Source organism: Oxyura jamaicensis, chromosome 1 (assembly GCF_011077185.1).
Source record: "Oxyura jamaicensis isolate SHBP4307 breed ruddy duck chromosome 1, BPBGC_Ojam_1.0, whole genome shotgun sequence".
Taxonomy (NCBI): domain Eukaryota; kingdom Metazoa; phylum Chordata; class Aves; order Anseriformes; family Anatidae; genus Oxyura; species Oxyura jamaicensis.
Genome location: NC_048893.1, coordinates 49,967,359 through 49,990,896, shown reverse-complemented (window position 1 = coordinate 49,990,896; position 23,538 = coordinate 49,967,359). Strand labels below are relative to the sequence as shown.

At 36.3% G+C, this 23,538-nt stretch overlaps 1 long non-coding RNA gene across 1 annotated transcript; it reads right to left on the bottom strand.

Moving 5' to 3' along the window:
• Positions 1–386: 386 nt before the first annotated feature.
• On the bottom strand, positions 387–21,175 carry LOC118160670. The gene is made up of 4 exons (XR_004747623.1): positions 21,164–21,175; positions 20,731–20,736; positions 5,959–5,964; positions 387–560 (listed from the first exon to the last, which is right to left on the bottom strand). It is a non-coding gene; the product is annotated as an uncharacterized LOC118160670 (long non-coding RNA).
• Positions 21,176–23,538: the final 2,363 nt, after the last annotated feature.

The following is a 23,538-nucleotide window of genomic DNA, read 5'->3' as shown; positions in this document are numbered from 1 at the left end:
AATGAGGTTTAACAAAAGCAAGTGTAGAATCTCGCACCTGGGAAGGAACAACCGCATGTATCAGTACAGGCTGGGGGATGACATGCTGGAGAGGAGCTCTGCAGAGAAGGACCTGGGGTCCTGGTGGATGACAGGCTGGCCATGAGCCAGCAGTGTGCCCTGGTGGCCAAGAGGGACAATGGGATGCTGGCATGCATTAAAAGGAGTGTGGCCAGCAGGTCAAGGGAGGTGATCCTCCCCCTCTACTCTGCCCTGGTCAGGCCTCACCTAGAGTACTGTATCCAGTTCTGGGCTCCCCGGTACAAAAAAGACAGGGATCTCCTGGAAAGAGTCCAGCGGAGCGCCACAAAGATGATATGGGGCCTGAAGCATCTCTCCTATGAGGAAAGACTGAGAGACCTGGGTCTGTTCAGCCTTGAGAAAAGAAGACTGAGGGGGGATCTTATCAATGTTTATACCTACCTGAGTTGTGGGAAACAAAGGGATATGGCCAGCCTCTTTCCAGTGGTTTGTGGGGACAGGACAAGGGGCAATAGCCACAAAATGCAGCACAGGAAGTTCTAAACCATTATGAGGAAGATCTTCTTCACAGTGAGGGTGACAGAGCACTGGAACAGGCTGCCCAGGGAGGTTGTGGAGTCTCTTTCTATTGAGATATTTAAGACCCGTCTGGATGCCTACCTGGGCAACCTGCTATAAGGAACCTGCTTTGGCAGGGGATTTGGACCCAATGATCTCTTGAGGTCTCTTCCAACCCTTACAATTCTGTGATTCTGTGATTCTGCTCACTCATACAGAATTAGTGGAAAGGCAATTACAAAAACTATTCCAGAGATACTCTTAAAAGACTATCAATCTCCAGACACATTTTCAAAACTTCTGCTGACCAGTCTATATTCCTTGCACCTGAAGAGAAGTGGCTTTCTTTATCTGCTGCTTTTATCTTTAAATATTACAAGGAGATAAAAAATGTAGCCACTGAACTCTATTGTCCAGTTTTTACATTTCCTATTTATTTATTTATTTTAATGGTTTTTGTTTGTTTGTTTGTTTGTTTGTTTTTCCATTCAGTTGCATTAGATGACTTACTTCTAGAAATATTTCAAGTACCTTTTGCTTTGGTTTTTGCAATATGCTTATATCTGCCTGCCAGCCTTCAGGTCTTTAAAATAACAGGTATTTGAATAGTTCTATATCTCCTACAGCAGAAGACAAAGGCAAAACAGCAGTGAATGGATTGAAGGGGCAAAAACGTGGTACTAATTAGGTCAGTGTAGTGTTCCACAATGGCACATAATACAGTTTGAGGTAATAGCCATTTTTTGTCTTCAAGATTTCAATATCTAAAATAATTGTTTCAAAGTAAATTCATTAGGACGAAGAAAGAGACAAAATTCAGCAAAGGCAAAAGGGTGAGAGCTTTCACATTTTCTGATGATCTGTCCTGTTCATCATGACTGAAGATATTTTTGTACCAAACTAATTTAATATTTACCATGTTATCAAATCTATCAAGTGTACAATTATACTTCCACAGACTGATTTTCAAACAAAGAAGACAGTTAGCGAGATGCTCAGGCTTTGTAGACAAATGATCTACAAATATTTTACCTTGCCACAAGTAGGGTGAATTAGTTTTTGCAGAGCTTTATGATGTTATGTGTAAACTTTCTAAATTTAGTTTAAATCTAAGTGATATTATTATTACAGTCATCCTTCTAAAGATGTTCTACCCTCCTGAGCCTGAGGTGTGATTGGGCTCAGTACATACAATGAATATCCTATAACTTTATCAACTCTTTATGAATTGTGTGACTCTTTAAAATTTTCAATTCTGTCCTGTCTTATAAGATTGGCTTGCAAGCTGTGAACATGACTGTGATGCTCTTACATAAATGTTCTTGGTGGCTCCTAGCAAAATCACTTTAGGTGTATTATCTTTCTTTTATATATATATATATTATATATATATATATATATGTGTGTGTGTGTGTGTGTGTGTGTGTGTGTGCGTGCGTGTGCGTGCATGCATGCGTGCGTGTGTGTGTGTATAAAGTTTCCTTATAGAACTGCAAAAGCTCTTTATGGACTCAAGTTATGCTATGAAAAAAAATTATTTAGAGACTGTGGTGGTTTTACTCGGGTGGGCGGCTGAGCTCCACCACAACAGCTCTCTCACTCCCCCTCCTCAAAGAGAAACGGGAGAAAATACCATGAAAGGTGCTCAAGGGTTGAGATAAGGATGAGGAGATCGTGCAGTAATTATCGTGATGGGCAAAACAGGCTCAGCATAGGGAGATAGGAAGATTTATTGCCTATTACTAACAAGCTAGAGAAGTCAGAAACAAAGGAAAGAAAACCAAAAGCACATTCCTCCCCCATCCACCCTCTTCCACCTCCTCCCCGTGAGTGGCACAGGGGAACGGGGGAACAGGGGTTATGGTCAGTCTATAGCGCTTCTCGCCACCGCTCCTTCTCAGTCACTCTCGTCCCCTGTGCCGTGGGGTCCCTCCCACAGGATGCAGTCCTTACTGAACTGATCCAGCGTGGGCTTCCCATAGGCAGCAGCTCTTCAAGATCTGCTCCAGATATGGGTCCATACCATGGGGTCCATCCCTTGGGAGCAAGCTTTTCCGACCTGGTTCCCCCACGGGCAGCAGCTCTTGCCAGGTCACTTGCTCCTGCGTGGTTTCCTCTCCACGGGCTGCAGGTCCGGCCCGGAATCTGCTCCGGCAGGGGTCTTCCACAGGCCACAGTCTCTGTCGGTGCAGGTCCACCTGCTCCATTGTGGTCTCCTCCATGGGCTGCAGCATGGAACCCTGCTCCACCATGGTACTCCATGGGCTGCAGGGGGACAGCCTGCTTCATGATCCTCACCACAGGCCACAGGGGACTTCTGCTCCGGTGCCTGGAGCACCTCTCCCCCTCCTTCTTCGCTGACCTTGGCACCTGCAAGGCTGTTCCTCATTCCTCTCACTCTCCCAGCTGCTTTGTGGCGCAGCATTTTTTTCCCCTGTCTTAAATATGCTCTCACAGAGGCACAAAACAACATCACTTATTGGCTCAGCTCTGGTCAGCAGTGGGGCCCTTACCAAACATGGGGCAGCTTCTAGATCCTTCTCACAGAAGCCACCCCTATGCCCCCCCTGCTATCAAAACCTTGCCATGTAAACCCACTACAGAGACAAAGCTGGAAATTTGAAGTAGAAAGAGAATATGGCGTCTCACACTGAAGACTGTGAGCATTCACACTGATTTACAGAAGCTCTGGACTACACTTCAAAGTTGAGGTGCTGCAGTTCACACACACAAACATACACACATTATGAATAATAGGAAATTGTACAAAGAGTGGAAGTTACAAATAAATAAAAATAGAAAAGTGAGTAGTCTCCAGCTGCATCAAAGAGCTATCTTGCTAAGAAGACCTATTTAGAACTTTGTCGCAAAGTAATCAGGCCTTCAACTAAAATAGATTTCAGAGGTCTCATTCCTAGAGATCATCAGATTACTCAAGGTAAGCCATTTAGTAACCATATCATTTTCCAAAATATTAAATGTTACCTTTTTAAACAGTAGCCGAGAAGTACAAATGCTTATTTTGTAGATAACTTTTTCCCAATATACCATATAAGGATACTCAAGTTTTTTGTTTGGTTCTGTTTATTTGTTTTGATATTTATTAGGTCATTGGTAGTATAAACTGGGGAAGCAAGGCTCAGGATATGACAAGTTCAGGAGGAAGGACCAAGAAGAATATGCAATGGGATACATTAAGGGCAAAATGAAAATAGCAAATTTGCTTGTGAAGAAAAAGACAGAAAGAGCTGCCAAAAACAAACGAACAAACAAACAAGCAAACAAAACACAACAAAACAAAACAAAAGGTAAAAACAAGAATTGAGGAATTAGCCAGGAATGAAAGCTATGGGGATGGTTATAAGTCTTTGATTAGAAATTTAATGAAGGATTTTTCAGTGTTGTAAGAAATACTGTAATTTGTCTAAATTTAAATTAACCTGGCATTTTTCTTTCATGCAGAACTGTTGAAAAATACAACAAAAGTCAGGATTGATAAGTATAAATGGTGGCTTTTTATAACAGTCTGTACATCTCATACTTGGGCCTTGTCTTCAATTTACAATTATACAGATTAGATAATCTTTTAAATTATTGGAAGATACTGGCTGACCAAGATGACCAAAGGACTGGAGCACCTCTCCTATGAGGAGAGGCAGAGAGCTGGGAATGTTCAGCCTAAAGAAGAGGAAGGTCATAGACATTAGATTAGAAGGTCTATAGACATATAGATTTATAGACATTCTTAAGAATGTCTATAAATACCTGAAGGGAGGATGCAATGAAAACTGAGTGAGGCTATTTCCAGTGGTGCCTAGTGCCAGGTCAAGAGGGAATGCACACGAACTAGATCACAAAAGGTTCCATCTAAATATCAGGAAACTCTTCGTCATTGTGTAGGTGACTGAGTACTGGCACAGGCTGCCCAGAGAGGTTGTGGAGTCTCCCTCTTTGGAGATATTCAAAAGCCAGTTGGACATGGTCCTGGGCAACCTGCATCAGGTGTACCTGCTTGACAGTCCAGATGTCCCTTCTAACATTAACCACTCTGTGATTCTGTGACCTCTATTATTCTGAGGCTTTTGTAATAGACATCATGGTCTCATCAGTGTTTTAAAACCTATGAGTTCAGATATTCTTACACATCATATGCTTTTTGTTCAGTATAAAAACTAAACTTTATCATTAACTAATTAGAGACAGACACATAAATCAAATATTAATGAGAGACAAAAGCCTAATTAATAGTATGTCTTTATTATAAATGATATTATGAGCAACCGTTGACAAAAAAAAAAAAAAAAAAAAAAAAAGACCATATATTAAAAAGGTGAATATACAGCTTCAAAATAATTATACCTTCTCTTTCCACATTATGTCATAAGCACATATATATTTATGGAGCTTATAGCTTATGAGTGATAGCGTTTGGATCTTGGAGAATAAATATCTAGTAACTTTGTTTAAAAGTGATTTGAGGAAATTATTTCAAATGATCAAAAATAAATGTGGATATAAAACTATTGATTTTTATAGTAACTGAAATGGCTTACTGACACCTGATTATTAACCTAAATAAAAGTCTCATTTGATTTGCTACTAAATAAAAATAAAATTCTACATTATAAAACACAAGTATTTTCAGTTGCTGAAGGGTTTGATTATAGGCATAGTAATTATTATAACCACTTTGGTATACAACCTGATTCTGGCCTTACATAAACCAAGAATTATTTGATTAATTTTTTAGAGCTCTGAAAAATACTTGGATTAAATTTGATTTTTTTAAGGAGGAACTTTTAAACCTTTTTTAAAAATAAGATTTCTGAAAGCCCAATTGTTAACAGTCTGAACATGTATCTCAAAACAGTAAGACAAAAAATAGATGGATAAGAGGAACAATAGCACTTTCATATTATGACAAGTTCAAGCGTTTGATTATTGAGCTTTTTTTTTTTTTTTTTTTTTTTTAAGATGAAATAAATATTTGGAGTATAAAAATATGACAATTAAAATAGTGTGAAGATAAACCATGGGAAAATTAGAAAATTTTGTGTCATTTTAGTTTCAATGTTAAAAGCCAAAACATTTCCTTAATTCCAAATTGAAATAAGATTTATTTTTTACATTTTCCCATCTTAATATGTTAATGAATAGCTCATTTGAATCTCTATTTTGTAGTGAGACATACACTAAAAATATTTTCAACCTTTATTTGAGAATGTCAAAAAAAAAAAAAAAAAGATGAATATCAAAAAAGGCCTCTTCAAACCTCATCACTTTACTCTTTGGTTTCCACTCAGTCCACTGTGCTATTCAGCTATTGATATTTGTTAGTTATCTCATGGCTACATGCACCTTACTCTTGGAGATATATACTGTCACCTCTCCTGTGTGAACACAACAGGATGGCAGCAGGTTCCCTGAAGTGCACTTCAAGAGAGTATATGACAAAGAAGAGTAGTTTCAGAGCTACTAAGCAGAACACAGCACAGATAAGCTGTGGTTACCTTTTCCCTATTAGATGTAAGCATTAGCCGTTTTTCAGTAAGGTGTTTTTTGTTTTATGTTTATATTTTAAAATACGTTATTTCCTTGACAGTATATGTCAATATATCTTTCTACGGCCCTACAGTGTACAGAAATTCCAATTTTAATGGAATTTCCCCCAATTTTTCCCTCTAAGTCAAAATGATAAAAGTCTATTTTTGTCAGACTTACAAAATAGTGCAAGTCTATAGTACAATATATAGTACTGTGCCAAGTGCTTCATTTGATTATTATTTTTTTTAATTTTAATTTTAATGCAGTTACTCTTTTGGGGGGTCAGCTGTACGTGCTGCCATCCTTTTGTGCTCACCATCAGAAGTAGGTGAACTTCTTTTTCCTGGTGTTTTCCTTTAAAACTTCAGTATCAAAGTAGGCCAGTTGGACTGGCTTTCACAAATTGCAGGCACAAATTGTCTGTCATATCTAAAAAGCAAAGAGCATTCACAGTGTATAGATTTCATTTTACAGTCTTTTCTTAAAAAGTTAATTTTCCCATCTTATTCTGCTTCCAGAAAACACTGGAGCTGTTCAGACATGGCCAGCACTTATTCCAAACCCTTACTCTGAAAGTGAAACTTCACAGAAACTTAGATGAGAGGAAATATAGATCTCAGCTGATAACAGAATTAATACACAAAAGTCAGTAAGCATCTGTTTAACAGAACAACTCATTTTAATGCCAAAAAATAATTTGCATTTCTTCATTCTGTCTCTTGTGCTATACTGCACTCTCCCTTATATGCAATATTTATTTTTTTAATGACAAAATGTTTATGAGTAGATTAACAAGTTTCTGATAAGCTCAACTTTTGGACAATGTTAAGAAAAACTGTACCGAGCCAATTAGCTTCTATGAACCCTGATTATACTAGTATCATCTGTTTTCACATCTTATTTCCTATATATTAAGGAAGTACTCAAATGTAATAATATGCAAGTATCCCAGTGAAGGATTTTGGGTCCCCACTCTTCAATATAATGAACTGAAAGTGTAATGTCATTAGGCACTAAAATTAGTAACACTGCAGCATCAGAGTGCAGGATTGCATAAGCTTCTAACTCTTCCCCTCCTCCACCCCCCACCCCCCCGATGGTACAGTGATGATGAACTGTACCATCAGGTACATATCAGTAGCAAGGAGGCTACGCATTTGGGTAGAAACACAGCCGATGATGACTTTTCAACAAGTACCATAGAAAAAAAAGAAAAAAAAAAGGAAGAAATAAACATGTGGTGAGGATGCATTATAATGCAATCTGAAAGAATATTAGTTTACGGCAAAACTGTAATTCATTGACATCATTCAAAAGAATAAAGAGATATACTTTGGTCAACTGATCTTTTGTAACTACCAAGTGTATGATGTTCTAACTATCAAGTTTCTAACTACCACGCATCCAAGGTTCTTTAGAAAAAATATTTATGATATATTTAAATATATTTAAAAATATGTTCAAGGCTATAAGTATCACCCAGAACTGCTTGTTATGAGACAACCTTCTGAGGGAAATGTTGTGCTGTGAAGTAACTTCAACTGACTGTGCTCATAGTCATGGGAGAACTATACATAAGGGAAACATTTCCTAAAATAAATTCTGTTTAAGGTAGACTGAGAGTACATAACTGTCATTCAAACTCTTGTTATTTTTCAAGTATGTTAGAGTTATATTTTCTTTCCTTCATCAATATCAGAAAATTAGAAAATGAAGCAGTTAACAAAGCATCAAGTATCTTAACTTTGAGTCATTTATATGAAAATCTACTGATTTTCCTTTTCTCAGACATGGAGTATGAAAACTATGTAGTACTTAATAATTAACTAACAAAATGTGTTTATTTTAAAACTTTTACTTTGTTATATATGACATGTCTCTTTCCAGGAACCGTAGCCACTATGATTTGTCGTTAGGAGGGAGACATGCAAGTACTCTGGGAACAGGCACTAGAAAAATTAGTTGCTACAAGAAATTAAGGGCCTCATCTGAATGGGGATAGAATAGAAAATGGTTACATCAGCATAATTTTTCTTTTTTCTTTAATCTGATACTTGTAAAATTATATTAAATCTGCTTTAGGTGACAGAAAAAGCTCTAAGTTTCAGAAGCACATCATGTATTGAAGTGTACCAGGTCTGCAACCTCTAATGATTTGAATCTTTTTATTATAACATTTGAGTGATGGGTTTTTCTAAGATGTGAAATGACTGCACACAATGCATGCAGGTCTGTGCATGATGCATTCCACTCTTTGGCTGAATTCCACTGCATGAATTCTGTAGGCACACAATTACCTCAATTCCATGAACATGTGAAGAAAGATAAAGAGTAACTTCTCTGCAGAAAAAAATAAAAAAATATCTCTTGTGGAAGAAAACAGTCATTCAGTCATTCAACAGGTAGTGCCAGGGTTCCTGAGCTTTAAGAACGAGTCCACTGATTAGTGAATATTTTATTTGCTGGTTGTTGAATACATATACAAAAAAGTTTTTACCTCCCACTCTAGTGTTAACTGTCAAGACACTTGTGAGCAATATATAACCAGTATATTATCTATTGTTACTTCTCTGATATTACCTTTCTGATCAGCTTCTTAGGTTTCATAAGTAGATACAGAACAGAAATTTAACATGAGAAGCTAAAGCACTTGCTGAAAACTGCCTTTTTTTTTTTTTTTTTTTTTTTTTTTCCATTATATAGTAAGTTTGGTAGGCATATGTAAGAAATCTCAGGCACGTTGTTTGGGTTTTGTTTTCTGGTTATACAAAAGGTCTGAGAGAGAGAGTCTGTACAACAAAATGGACACACTAAACAAATCAAATGAAAGGACAAATGCTTCTGTTTATACTAAAGCTACTATTTAAATTACTTGTGTAGCCTTCTCTTAAGAAGACTTTTATCAGAAAAATATAAATCAAGGAACCCTAAAAGCACAAAATACTTGATTCTTTAGCTTTCTGCTATTAAAAACAAACAAATAAAAAACACCACAGCAAAACAGCAAACAGATTCTCTGACATTTCTGTACTTCTGTCTTTAAATTAAATTTTAGCTGATATTTACTCAAGCAAATTGTTAACAATGCATAAAATTTGTGCTGAGGTTTGATTTAATCAAATAAAATCTTTTGTATTTCTTGTCCAGCTGAAATACCCTCTTCAGAACAGGAAACAAATCTGAAGTACGTTTTAAAACAACAAAATGTTCTTGTTCACTAAAAAGTTCAGATAAATTATTTTTAGTATTAAAAATCACGAAGTCAGTTTTGACCATCATGTCTCTTGTTCACATCAGATGAGCTGGTTTTTGATCCTTTATTGGTGGTTTATTGTCAAGGAAAATGACAATAAATTTGAACTTTCAATAGATGGCAGTCTTATTCATTCTAAATTCTAGCAGTATATATGGTTTGGCAGTAGACGTATATGGTAAGATGGGTTTTATTCTTGCACAAATGCCAGTAGCAACCCAAGAAGAGTGTAAGAATGTGCTATTGAGCAATATGCTGAACTGGCAATTATATGACCTGGGTCCTCGCTTTAGCTCTACCACCTTACCTGACATATAACAGCTAGCTTAGTCATATGACTACTAATGAGCTTCATTCAATTATCTAAAATGAGACAAAGTTTAAATATCAGTAGCAGAGACATATGCATAAACTCATATCCTAGGCTCCTCTTCTTGTCAAAAGAATGAGCACTTGTAGAGTATGTCTGAATCAGACTATGTGCTCTAAAAGTGAATAAATTCTAATTTCACTCTAAAAGCAAACTAAACAGAGATATTTAATTTTTAAACAGTTAAACTGAATTAATTTAATCTGCTACTTGTCACTTGCCTATGTTACTTGTCACTTGCTGTGTATACAACACCTATTTTTATATATTTTTTTTGAATTTTGGTTGAGCTTCTGAAAACTGCTCTCTGGGACATGTTTAGTCTGCAAAGGTGCACTAGTCCCTCTGGAGTAATTTGGAGTCAGCAACCTACTGTAGAACTACAGAGAATGAATGGCAGGGATGGATATATTTTAGGGAGACAAAATAAATAAATAAATAAATAAATAAAGTTTGAGCTTACTAAAATAACCAGAAAAAAATCAATAGAAATGTTTATCTCAACATCTCAGATTTAAGTTATACTGCTCAAAACATAAAACATTCTTTTCTGAACAGGGATTTAGCTAAATGCCAACAACAATTGGTTCACAATATCCCTAAAACATTTACATTTCAGAAGCGAGCTCACAATTTTTATCCATAGGAGATACAGCTTTCAGGAAACACAAATCTATACCCGTAAGCACAATGGGTAGGCAAGTTTTGTTGTAACTTAAACATTTTTATTTTCAATAATTTCAGTAATTTAGCTTCTATGTTAATGAAGATCTAGTTCTCTTGAATTTTAAAGATCTTAGATGTTGTTTGAGGTGTTCACTATATGGAGAAGATCTAGACAGATTCACCAAGTACCTTCATGTCCATACTTATTACTTTAGAGAAAGTCATTGGTAAATGGAAAGTCATTGCAATGTAGATGCTAAAGATAAACAAGTGAAAAAGATTTCAAGATATCAAAATGAAGCTTTTAAATTATATTATTCCTATGGTTTACTGAATTTACCTTAATAATGCAGTGATTGTTCTACTTTCAGATGATCACAGTCTTAATACAGATATAGCCTATGATAGCTAGAGATATACACAGAAATTGATTTTATAAAGGACTCAAAGTAGCATCCATTGCACATCATACAAGAATATGCAGGAATTTGCTCTGTATGTTCACTCCTTACCCCTCTGTCCTGGGACATGTACAGCTGAAATATTTTTGACTGAATAATAGTTACTGAATTTTTGTGTATCTTCTTGCTCTGAAAACAAGCATCTGATGCATTCTCTGGAACCTTACAAGCTTAATGCAGTCAAGTAAAATTTCCATGTGTATGTGCAGCTGAAAATAACGATTATCTTCATTTTTGATTATCTTCAGGTTTGATTGAGATTTTATTGATATATGATACCACTAAGCAAGCTACATTTTTTGGTAGTGCAGACATCAGTATTTTGATACTGGATCAAAGGCATTTAATTTGGAAACAACAATTAAAATCGTTAACAGAATTTAAAATAGAAAAGTAGATATCAGTAAACATTGAGTAGTACTTAAGTGTAGAGCACTTATTTCTATCATTAACTAATTTTTAAACTTAGGAGAATATAGTTTTACCAGTCAGTAAACACCGAGAATGGTTTGTTTCCTTAAATTCCACTCTTGCTCATCTGAAATTCTTATCAAGCAGTCACTGATTTAAACAAGCAAATAAACAACAGAATTTCTATTAATAATATGAAACTAACTTCATATAAATTTGAGAAAATACATGTTATTTTCATTGGCTTATTTTATTTACACTGTCACTTAAACAAAATTGCAATGAGTCAGAAAATAGTATGTGGTAAACACTTAAAAGGTTCTCTGGATCCAAAAGATTATTTATTGTTAAGGATGAGGTGATCTCAACAGTTGAGGTTTTCAATGGTACAATATATTGAAGAAGAATAAAAAAATAATCATGGTGTTATTTTTGAAGAAGTACATTTTTCTTTGGAAAACGCAGTATCAGGCACAAAGGTGTTATCTTTCTCTTTTTATGGAGAAAAGTGTTTAAAACTGAAGGGCCTTAAGGATATAAACCAAGCAAAAAGGATTAAAAGGATAATCTGTTAACGTTTCTGAAATAAAATAGACAAGACAGACAGTAGAAGAGCATACTGAATAATGTTGTTCCTTAATCCTTTTAGACATTTATCCCTAAATTAAGTTTGTATCTTATAATTCTACATAATTTGCCACAGAGCACTTTCCTGAGTACAAATGCTTGCAGGCAGCATACGTGCAAAAGTGTAATAGAACACTGAGAAAGGAAGGACATTTTCTGAGATGATTTTAAAGATGCTACAGTGATTCAAAAATATATTAAATTACCCATAGGAAAAATACAATATAAGTCAAATGCACCATCACTGAAATAAAAAAAGTCTGATATGATTGTCTAGGTAAAAATGAAGAAGTAAAGATGATTGTCAGGTAAAAATGAAGAAATAAAGCTGTAACTTCATCACTTCAAAAAAAAAAAAAAAAAAGAAAGAAAGAAAGAAAAAGAAAAAACAGTTGCTGGCTCTACCTTTGTCACTTTTGACCACTCTAACAGCTTTTTGTTTTTATAAATGTATCCTTGGCTTGAATCTTCATCTCCAAAAAATAATAACAAAAATAAATAAATAACAGTTTAATTCCTATATACTTATACTTTTCAACTTTCAGTGACAGTATTTGTTTCTGGTAAAACCAATATGTCTCTAGTAAGATGAAATATGATTTAAAAATAGACATAGAATCTAGTTGATTTTAGTTAAGCCTTTTATAAACAATATAACCTGACTTAGGTCAAGTAGCAATGTGTTTAATCCTCAGCTCCAATACCCATTTCAGTAGACAGCTTTTTGACAGAACAATTTATTAACTTAAGGGAACCTCATATCTAATCCAACCTTTTGTTCAACCTCCAAGAATGTTACAGATGTGCCAGTAGTACATCATGCAAGCATTGTACTGCCTACTTTGTTCTCCCTTTTACACAATTCCAGATCAGATTACTTTTTTTTTTTTTTCCTTAAAGATTATATTCAATTTATTTTCTCAACACTGTTTTTACAAATCAATTTACCATTATGATCTGTCTACCTTTGTTTTTGCCCAAGACAAAGTCATTGACAAGTGATTATAGCTTATTTTGTTTGCTGTATCTACATTATAACAAAGTGAATATAGACATAGTCTAAAAAAACATTTTTGTAAGTATTTGATAACTGAAAGTAAACTCAGCATAAGCCATTTCTATCTGCAGTTCAGAAAAGTTTGAAGGCAATGAAATGAAATACTTTGGAAAAGCTATAAAGAGACAGAGCCTTGTAATTGAGTAAAGTGTTTTGCCATAAGAACATTAGTTCAGACTGATATTGATTTTTAGTTCAGTAGAAGACACTTTAATCAAACTCAGTGTTATTTAGAGATATTATAGAAAGAGAGATAATGATATGGTTCATTAAGATGCATCATTAAAAGATTTCAATATGATTTTAAATCTAGTTAACAATTGTCACATGCTATCATTGCAAATATTTCAAAGCAAAAGCCCAATTAGTACTGCAAAAGCCCAGAAAAAAAAATCATACCCTCACTTGTTTTCATTCCTTGGACTGATATGGAATTGTATCCAATCCAAGAGAAACTTCTAAGTTCAACATGGTTGACTCATGCTTACTGCAAATGTCTGTATGTGAGCTGAAAGTGTTCACATTATTAAAGTAACCTGCCACATAGTCTAGCTTAATTTTCAGTAATTTATTGACTACTCCTGAAGAATGAGATGGCTGTAGCTGCACTACAAATATTTCACTAATAAAATCTTATAAGATTTAAAACACTATGCAACTTGCTAGGGAAAAAAAGCTATGCAAAATCATTTATTTATTTATTTACTGCATAGCAAATCAATTATCTTAAATAGGAACACTTGAGATAGTTTCTATGGGTTTCTTAAATCTGTGGTAGATTTCATGTGAAAAGGACACACACGAGATACGCTGCTTTGAATTATATAGGAAAAAATGCATTGATCTCATGATCTTTATCATGCTTTTGCTAAAGTAAGCTGTAGCTTACTAATAAAATAGAATTATACCCAAGTTTAACATTAATGTACTAATAATAAGATTTTTGTCTTTTGTCTCTCACCAATCACGTCTCTGTTTTCCTTTCCATAGTTTCCAGGAAGATCTGCTCTATGATCTTGTCAGGGACAGAGGTGAGAAACTGCCTTGTAGTTCACCAGGTTTTCTTTTTCCTCTTTTTAGAAATGAGATATATGTTTGTCCTTTTCCAGACATTGGGAGCTGGAGTTAGACTGGTGGAGTAACTCCCTGCCATGCCTGAGAGAAAGACTCTGGCACACCCTAGATAGTGATAAACCCCTGCCCTGTTGCTGTTGGGCAGAGGGAGGGGACCTAAGAAATGGAGAGGAATTGAAACAGGTCCTTGCTCAGTGTCACAGGTGAGCTCCCTTCCTACCCAGCCCACCTCCCCAGGTTCCCTTATACAGTAGATTTGAGGTTCTGGAACTCAAGGGGCAGGGTGATGAGGATGTGGGGCAAAATCCACACAGAAAGCTGTCTAGGGCAAGGAAGATGACTCCACACCTCAAGAATTCCTCCACCAAGAAGGAAAGAAAGATAATGGTTGTAGGTGACTACCTCGTGAGGGAAACAGAGGGTCCAATATGTTGGCCAGACCCTACCCATGGTGAAAGTCTGCTGCTTACCTGGGGCCTGTGTCATGGATATTACCAGGAAACTTCCTAACCTTGTTTGCCCCTCTGATTATAACCCTTTAGTGATAAAGATAGCAAAGAAATTGCTGAGAGAAAATTGAAGATTATCAAAAGGGACTTCAGGGGACTGGGGCAGTTAATGGATGGAGTGTGTGCACAGGTTGTGTTTCCCTCTATCCCTTCAGTCATGGGGACTGGAAGACCCAGCTGATAAATACACAGAAGGCCCAGCTGATAAATACATGGCTGAGAGTCTGGTACCATTGCAGGAATTCTGGGGATTTTGATCTTGGGAGTAAACTCAGCACCTGGCATGATGGCTGTAGATGGGTCCCACCTGTCTCAAAGCGGGAAATGGACTCTATCCCAGGAGCTGGCAAGGCTCATTGAGAGGGCTTTAAACTAGGTATGAAGGGGGATGGGGAGGACATGAGGCTCAATAGAGATGAGCCTGGGGGAGAAGTCCCAAAATTGGGGGGTGAGGGCAATGGCACAACTGAAGTGTATCTACGCCAATGCATGCAGCATGGGCAACAAAAAGGAAGAGCAGGAAGCCATTGAGCGGCAGGCAAACTATGACCTACTTGCCATCACTAAAATGTGGTGGGACCACTCCCATGACTGGAATGTTGCAATGGATGGCTACAAGCTCTTCAGAAAGGTCTGGAAACTAAGGAGGGGTGTTGGTGTGGCTCTCTATATTAGAAAGTGTCTTGATGTTTTTGAGCTCGGGATTGGGCATGATAAGGTAGAATCCCTGTGGATAAGAATTGGGGGGATGGCCAACAAGGTGGACACCATGGTGGGGGTCTGTTAAGGATGAAGAGACGGATGAGGCATTGTATAAACAGCTGGTAGAAGTCACACAATCACCAAAGTTTGTTCTCATGGGGGACATTAATTTCTTGGACATGCTGGAAAAACAATACAGCTTTTCTTTACATCTGTCTTCAATAGTCAGACCACGTATCCTCAGGGTACTCAGCCTCCTGACCTGGAAGTCTGGGATGAAGAGCAGAAGAAATACCCCACAGTTCAGGTGGAAAGAGTTAAAGGCCAGCTGATCCACCTGGACTGCCACAAGTCCGTGGGGCCTGATGGGATCCACGGAGATGGGATCCACGGTGATGAGAGAGTTGGCGGATGCAATTGCTGAGCCACTTTCTATCATCTGTCAGTGGTCATGGTCATCTGGAGAGGTCCAGATGACTAGAGACTTGTTAATGTGATGCCTACCTATAAGAAGGGTCATAAGGAGGACCTGGGGAACTACAGACCTGTCAGCTTGACCTCGGTGCCAGGAAAGGTGATGGAACATGTCATTTTGAATGCAATCACGCACGCAGCATATGTGGGACAAACAGGGGATCAAGCCCAGTCAGCATGGATCCATGAAAGGCAAGTCCTGCCTGACCAACCTCATCTCCTTCTATGTCTGGGTGACCCACCTGGTGGATGAGGGAAAGGCTGTTGACGTAGTGTACTTAGACTTCAGAAGGGCCTTGGACACAGTCTCCCATAGCGTTCTCTTGGAGAAGCTGGCAGCCCATGCTTTGCTGGGTTAAAAACTGGCTGGCTGGCTGGCTGAGCCCAGAGAGTAGTGGTGAACATAGTGAAAACCAGCCGGTGACCACTCACAAGTGGTGTTCCCCAGGGGTCGGTGTTGGGGTCCATCCCCTTTAATATCTTTCTTGATGATTTTGATGAGGGAATGGCATGCACACTCAGTAAGTTTGCAGAAGACACCCAGCTGGGGGGAAGTGTCAATCTGCTGGAAGGTAGGAAGGCCCTGCAGAGGGATCTGGACAGGATGGGTGGCTGGGCAGAGGCCAATGGGCTCAACATGGCTAAGTGGAGGGTCCTGCACTCTGGCTATGACAACCCCATGCAGAGTTACAGGCTTGGGGAAGAGTGACTCGAAAGCTGTGCAGAGGGAAAATGATCTGTGGGTGCTGATCAATGCTCCCCTGAACATGAAAGAACAGTGTGCCCAGGTGGCCAAGAAGGCCAATGGCATCCTGGTTTGTATCAGTAATAGTGTAGCCTGCAGGATCAGAGTGGTGATTGTCCCCTTGTATTCTGCTCTGGTGATGCCACACCTCGAGTACTGTGTTTGGGCCCCTCACTACAAGAAGGACATTGAGGCCCTGGAGTGTGTCCAGAGAAGGGCTACAAAGCTGGTGAAGGGCCTGGAACACAAGTCCTATAAGGATTGGCTGAGGGAACTGGGGTTGTTTAGTCTGGAGAAAAGGAGGCTCAGGGGAGACCTTATTGCTCTCTCCATCTACCCAAAAGGAAGTTGAGGGGAGCTGGGTTTCAGCCTCTTCTCACAGATAATTAGTGATAGGATGAGAGGGAATGGCCTCAAGTTGTGGCAGGGGAGGTTTAGGTTGGAAATTAGGAGACGTTTCTTCTCAGAAAGAATATTCAGGCATTGGAATGGGTTGCCCAGGGAAGTGGTGGTCACTGTCCTGGGGAGTGTTTAAGGAAAGGTGGACATGGTGCTTAGAAACATGGTTCAGTGGATTACATTGGTAGTAGAGTGATGGTTGAACCAGATGTTCTTTGAGGTCCTTTCCAACCTCAATGATTCTATGATTCTATGATTCTATGAACTTCATCCAGCAGTTCCCTTAGGACCTGCAGATGCATCTCATCATGTCCTACAGACTTGTCCACATTCAGATTCTCCAGACAGACACAGGGAAAGACAGAGCTTCTTGACCACAGGAACACTGAAAACAAAGACACCAAGTGTTCAAGTTGTTAAATATTAGCCACCTTTAAGTTGTTCTCAACATTTGGGTAAAACAATGAATTACATATAAAAGCTTGAAACACAGAACCTTGGAGTAGTAGGCTATGGGCTATGTGAAATATACTTACTCAAGCTAAATCTTCTGGCAGATTAACTATGATGGTATTTTCATTTAGATAAGATGTTTTGAAAGGTACATTTCAAACACTAGTTAGTTTTTTTTTTCCTTTTTTATTTATTTTTCCTTTTTTTTTTTCCTCTGTTTATAAAACCTCATCTCTTTTGATTTATTTTTCCCATTTAATCTTATGCTGAGTTCACTAGTAAGTTGATATAAAAAAAAAAAAGTGAAAAAAAAAATTAACATAACTTACAGTTGACCTGGAAATATTCTGAAATGACTTTTTGGATAGGAAGGGGAGAGAAAGCATTAGTAGTAGTAAATAAAATTGGGCCCTTAGACTAAAATTACAGTAAGTGCCTTCACTGTCATCATGGCGACAGAAAAACCTGTTAACATTAGTTAGAAGAGAGGTCCTTAATAAATGGTTTAGATGATCAGATAAAAATTAACCTCAAGTAGATTAATGTTAAAAAAATAACCACATTCTGGAACTAATGAAGGAATCACACAATGTTTCACTGAGAACAGGTCAGACTACCAAAGACATTATAAATTTTAGTAAAGTAAAACCAGCCATATATAGTTGCCAGATATAATCTGAACTAATAGCTGTTTTGGAAGAAAATAATTGTAGTCTCATAGTCTTTCATCTTCCAAGTCTTTGGGGGGCAAGTGGGGTGTGGTCATGTGAGGGAGAGAGGAGGTTATTACAGTAAGGTCCTTCAGACTATGGGTGCGAGTTAAGACAGTTACAAATATATACATTCCAACTTCTACAACAATTTCCCACATAAAAGGATTTCTGGAGTCAGCTCTATAGTGCCTGTAAAAACCATGAGCTAAAATGAAATTAGAAGTGTGGAATCATTTCAGGAAAATTAAGAAAGACTTCATTATTGCCAATAACTTCATTTTGATTTCTTTGATATACAGTGAAAATATTGAGCTTACTTAAGGTCTTCTCTCTTAAATAGAAACGTATACAACAGAATAAATTGCAGAATCTGAGTTTAAGTTACAATAATGTTGAAAACATTTAAGCTGAGAATGGAAAATATTTTTATGTTTCACACAGACATTAAAATAAGAATGGTTTCCTTATAGGGTACTTTTTTTTTTTTTTTTTTTTTTTTTTTTTAGTACAATAGATGTTGGGGATTTTTCTCTGACACTGAGGTCAACTTGAATACATTGACTTACACTCATGCTGTTAAATTCATTTACCCTGTGAATTCACTGACTCTATCTCCCAGTTAATTCAAGAACTCTTTGGGAAAGTTATAAACAATCAGGACAAAAAGGAGGCAGAGTATGGTCAATTGTGTACAACAAAGACAGAAGGGAAAAGTTCCAAAAAGTTCTCCACATAGTGAGTTTGGGATCTTAAATATTATGTTGAGATTTATCAAATAAGGTTCTCTTCTCAGTCTGCAGTATATATGCCTCTGCTCAGAGTCTACACTAAGATGGAAAGAAAGGGGAAGGGAAGGGAAAAGAATGGAAGGGAAGGGAAGGGAAGGGAAGGGAAGGGAAGGGAAGGGAAGGGAAGGGAAGGGAAGGGAAAAAAAGAAACTACAACTGGATTTAAGAAGGAGTCCATATTTACTTTTACTTTTTCCTCATCAACTCCATCATCAGTGATACCTGTAGTTAAAAATATCTTCTGATTGTCCAGTAGTCCCACTATATCTAGTAAGAAGGGGGAAAAATCAAGATAAAGCATGTCTAGTAGTTATAATCAACAGGATGTTTCATCATATGTCCTAGATAACTTATTCCATGCCCCGTTGTTTATGTGGAATGATCACACTGTCCAAATAGTATATTAAAGTATATGTGATTTCATTACTTTATAGTTTTTATATATTTATTCATCTATTTATTTACTTTTATTAATATCATTATAAAAGGAGCTATGACTATTTTCATGGTGGTTTTTTAGTTCCAGTTGATTTTCTTAAGGCTGCATCAGACCTGTGCACAAGTAAATGAATGTCTTCTTTTATTGAAACTAAAGCAAACCCACTGCAGCAAAAATAACTAGATTAGTTGGAAATGAGTTTAGTTCCTTTAATCCCAATTCTCAGACCTAGATTTATTATTAGTAGTATTTATTTATTTATTTATTTTATCTAAACAGATTGGTTTTAGGGCTTTTCATAGCCAGGGTAGTGATTCTGTTTCCTTGTTATGATATTGTCAGAGAACACACCTGAATTCTCCTACAGCAGTCCTGCTACCTATCCAGACTAAAAAGCCAAGATTTGTTTATCACAGAGAATTCTTAACAAAAGTTTTAAAAATATTGTTTTAATTTTTGCACGAAGCACAAAGTAAAAACTGAAATATGATATTTCAGAAATATAACCTGAAAACAATAATCTCAAAATTAGAGATTTTCCTGTAAAATGTACCCCACTCTTATTTTTGAAATTAGTTGAGACTGACCTACTCGGAGGAATATTCTTCAGAGCAGACTTTATCAAGACTTTTAGTTAATACCAGTTTTCCACTGCTGATTAATACATTGAACATATTTAGCTCATACACAGGTAATTAAGATAATTAGTATCATGTTTATGATCTGATAACTCAGAGGTAATGTAAGAAGCTAGCATGAGTAATGAAAGTGCAAGCGGTAACAATCTAATGAAGACATTTATTACCTACACCGTCATCCCATAGACTGAAAATTTCAAAAGCCACCTTGCTGACAGATTTGTCCTGGCCTATCTTCCTTCTTTTGCTGCCCTGATGGAAGTTACATGTTAATGGAAGTGAATAGCAATGAGGTTTGGTTAATCCAGAGAGATCCATGAGCAGCCATACAAAAAGGCTTTGGCCTTGAAACATAGTTTCAGAACATCTCATTTTTACCAGTAACTACTTTGCCAGAAGAAAATTTATAGCCCTGAGTTAGCACAGTGCTGCTGAGAGCACAAGCATCCCTCTGTTATCAGTCATAATAATGATTTCCTTGGAAATGGATTCACTACTCCAAACACATAGAAGTTCACCTCCAGTTCTATTTCAGTCTACAGTTCAAAAAAAAGTCTGAACTTGAGATTCCATCATGCCATATCTCAACAGACAATTGACAAAATAAATAAATAAATAAAGAGTGAGCCTTTAAGCAGTGAGATTCTGAAGTCACAAATACACAGCAGGCAAATGGTTGTTGAAAATACATCAGTTTTGCTAAACGAATTCTTGAGGTAAATATCCGTACTGAAGTATGTCATATGACATGAATAGTTCGTAGTTCAGTAAATAGGTGTAGTGAAGTATATCATAATCATATGAAGCATGAGGCCTTTGAGGTAGGACCAACATCTTCATTTTACTAGTGAAACCACTCAAGTACAAAGGAAATGGAAGAGTGTCACTGACAAAATGAGTCTTCTCTGAAAATAAATTCACAAGTATAATTACTATATGGACCTGTTTATGAAAAAGCAAAGAAGAAAGGAGGAATAAAAGAAAGCAAAATTCCAAAAGTCAGATATGAAAACTGCAACTCACTTTGCTGTAAGAAAGGAAATAGCAAATATTTAACTTTTCCAAAAGATATTTTAAGCATTTTCTAGTTTAAAATTCACTTTTTTTTTTTTTAAATACATTTCAATTTTAGACAAAAAATATGGAAAAAGGTTTTATAGTTCTATAGAGCTGAAATATATGCAATTATGATAAAGATATTTATAAGCATAATTACAAAAAGGGAGCCATAAATGGGAAACCGAATACTCAGAACTGGAACACAAAATAACTTTCATTTGGAGATTTAAGTATAAAAGCAGACCTATTAAAATAAGTCTAGTACTTATTTACTTTCTTATTTACTATTTACTTTCTTTTTAAACAACAAAATAATTTCATTAATCCTACTGAGAAAAATAATTGAAGTTTATTGTCAGCATTGCCCACATAATTAGAAAGTTTAATCATATTTACTACATAGCAAGACACGTAAACCAAAATATTTGCAGGAAAGTAAAGTCTTCACAACTTCAAAAAGACTGCCTATTAGAGAAACTTCCCCAAAATTCTCAATTTTATAAAAATTAACTTTTCATTAAAAAATATTAACAATCTATTACAGATAAAAGAAATAAGCTTTCCAAACAGTTTCTTCTAAAGGATAATGTAAGGATTTTTGTTTCCATTTTCTTTTGTTAATTACTTGACTTAGCAATAACTTGTTAATTTCTCCTTGAATCATTTTTTAGTATTTTTGTTTTCAATGACTACTAAGTTTTGGTTAACCATGTTCAAAATAAGAAATAAAGAATTCTCATTATAACATACATGGTTAAAAAATAGGCACAGTTTTAGCAGTGTAGATCCTGTGTGAAAGCATAATTTGTATAAGAAACTGTAAAGAATGAAAATCATGAAAGCAATTGAGAGCTATTATAAGAAAGTACAAAGTATGTGAGCATTATTTTGAAGTTCAGAAAAAAAATATGTACGTTGATGTACATATTTTTATAAATCTTTATAAATCAGAGTGCAAATGAAGCATATAAAGCGTACAAAATATGTTATTCTTAACTTAAGCCTAAAAAAAACATTTCCAATTATGTTTGTTTCAAATAGTATTTTTAAAATAAAATTTCCACAGAAAATGCAACAGTGAAAGTGCTTTTATTTGAAAAACTATTTTTTGTTCCTTTAAAGTTGCACTACTTCCTGAAATTGTACTGGAAAAAAACGTGAAAAGAAAACAAACTACAGGAAGGGGATCCAAATTTTTCTGGGCCAAATCTTGATCTTATGGAACGCTGAGCTTGCTGCCACTGATCCAACAAAATAATTAGGCCCAGAAATTGCAACCACAGGTTAGCCTCAAGGATGAGAGGGATGTTTCATTGGATTCAGCTGGACAGTTACAGTGTTTGAGTCCAAAACTACTTGTTCTGCTGGAATGAGTCCAGAAAACTTAGCACATTAGTAGATAGACACTTAAATGAGCCACAGATTGATCTTGTCCTCAGGCTTAGGGCTGTGCAACTCATCTATTAGCATAGGCTGAAGTGGTGGCAGATAATTACAGAGAAATTACTGCAATGAACTCTGTATATTGCATGTGTGACGAGACACACGGAGGAGCACGGTTCCCAAAGTCTGTTGCCAGAGACCTGGCATAGAGGTAGTTGAGCCAGAAAATGTCAGACCACACCCTTCTCAGTGAGAACAGCACATCCATACAAAAATATTTCAGCTGTGCTTAAAGAAGTATTAAGTACCATCTTTTGCTTACCTAGCAGAGAAAGTAAATATTAAACAATTTGTTTCTTATAATTTTATATGTAACTTGTATTCAATTACTCATTCTCTCTAAGGAATATACAGCATGTACATTCTCAATTGCTACAGATACTTTATTTATTTAATCAGGAAATAGGATAAGAATTACAGGGAATAATTAAAATAGCTCAGAATGTAAATGATAAATGGACAAGATAGTGATGAAGTATATCTGATTCAGACTTCAAGAGTTTGTGAAGACATATCATAGAATATAATCATAGAGTGGCTTGGTTGGAAGGGACCTTAAAGATCATCTAGTTCCAACTTCCCAACCATGGGCAGGGATTCCACCCTGTTTTAGAGATTTTTTATTTTTATTATTATTTTTTTTTTCCATTACATTCTATAGTTCTTTTTACATCGGGTATTTACTAAGAATTGTATTTTTTCACATCTCTTCATTGATGCATTTTCTACTCTCATAATTACTCACAAGGTCTTTTCTTGAGCTTCTTTTAGTATTGCAAAATAACCTTTTATTGAGATGGATTGAGCACTTCTTCACATAGTGCTCTAGATAATGTAACATCACAGATAACCCATCATACTTTGTAATCGTTCTTTTGGGTGGCTCTGTGTGGAGCCAGGAGTTGGACTTAATGATCCTTAGTGGTCCCTTGCAGTTTGGGATATGCTATGATTCTATTATTTTATGATATTCAATAAATACATAAGGACAAACAAAACAAATACAAATACTCCTGCTGAAATCATTAATATAAGAGCAAAATTTAAAAGGAATCCAAGTGTCAGGGACACACTTATTCTATGTGCTTTGATAAAATCACATCTCTTGATCCACAGTTTCTTTCCTGATTAGAC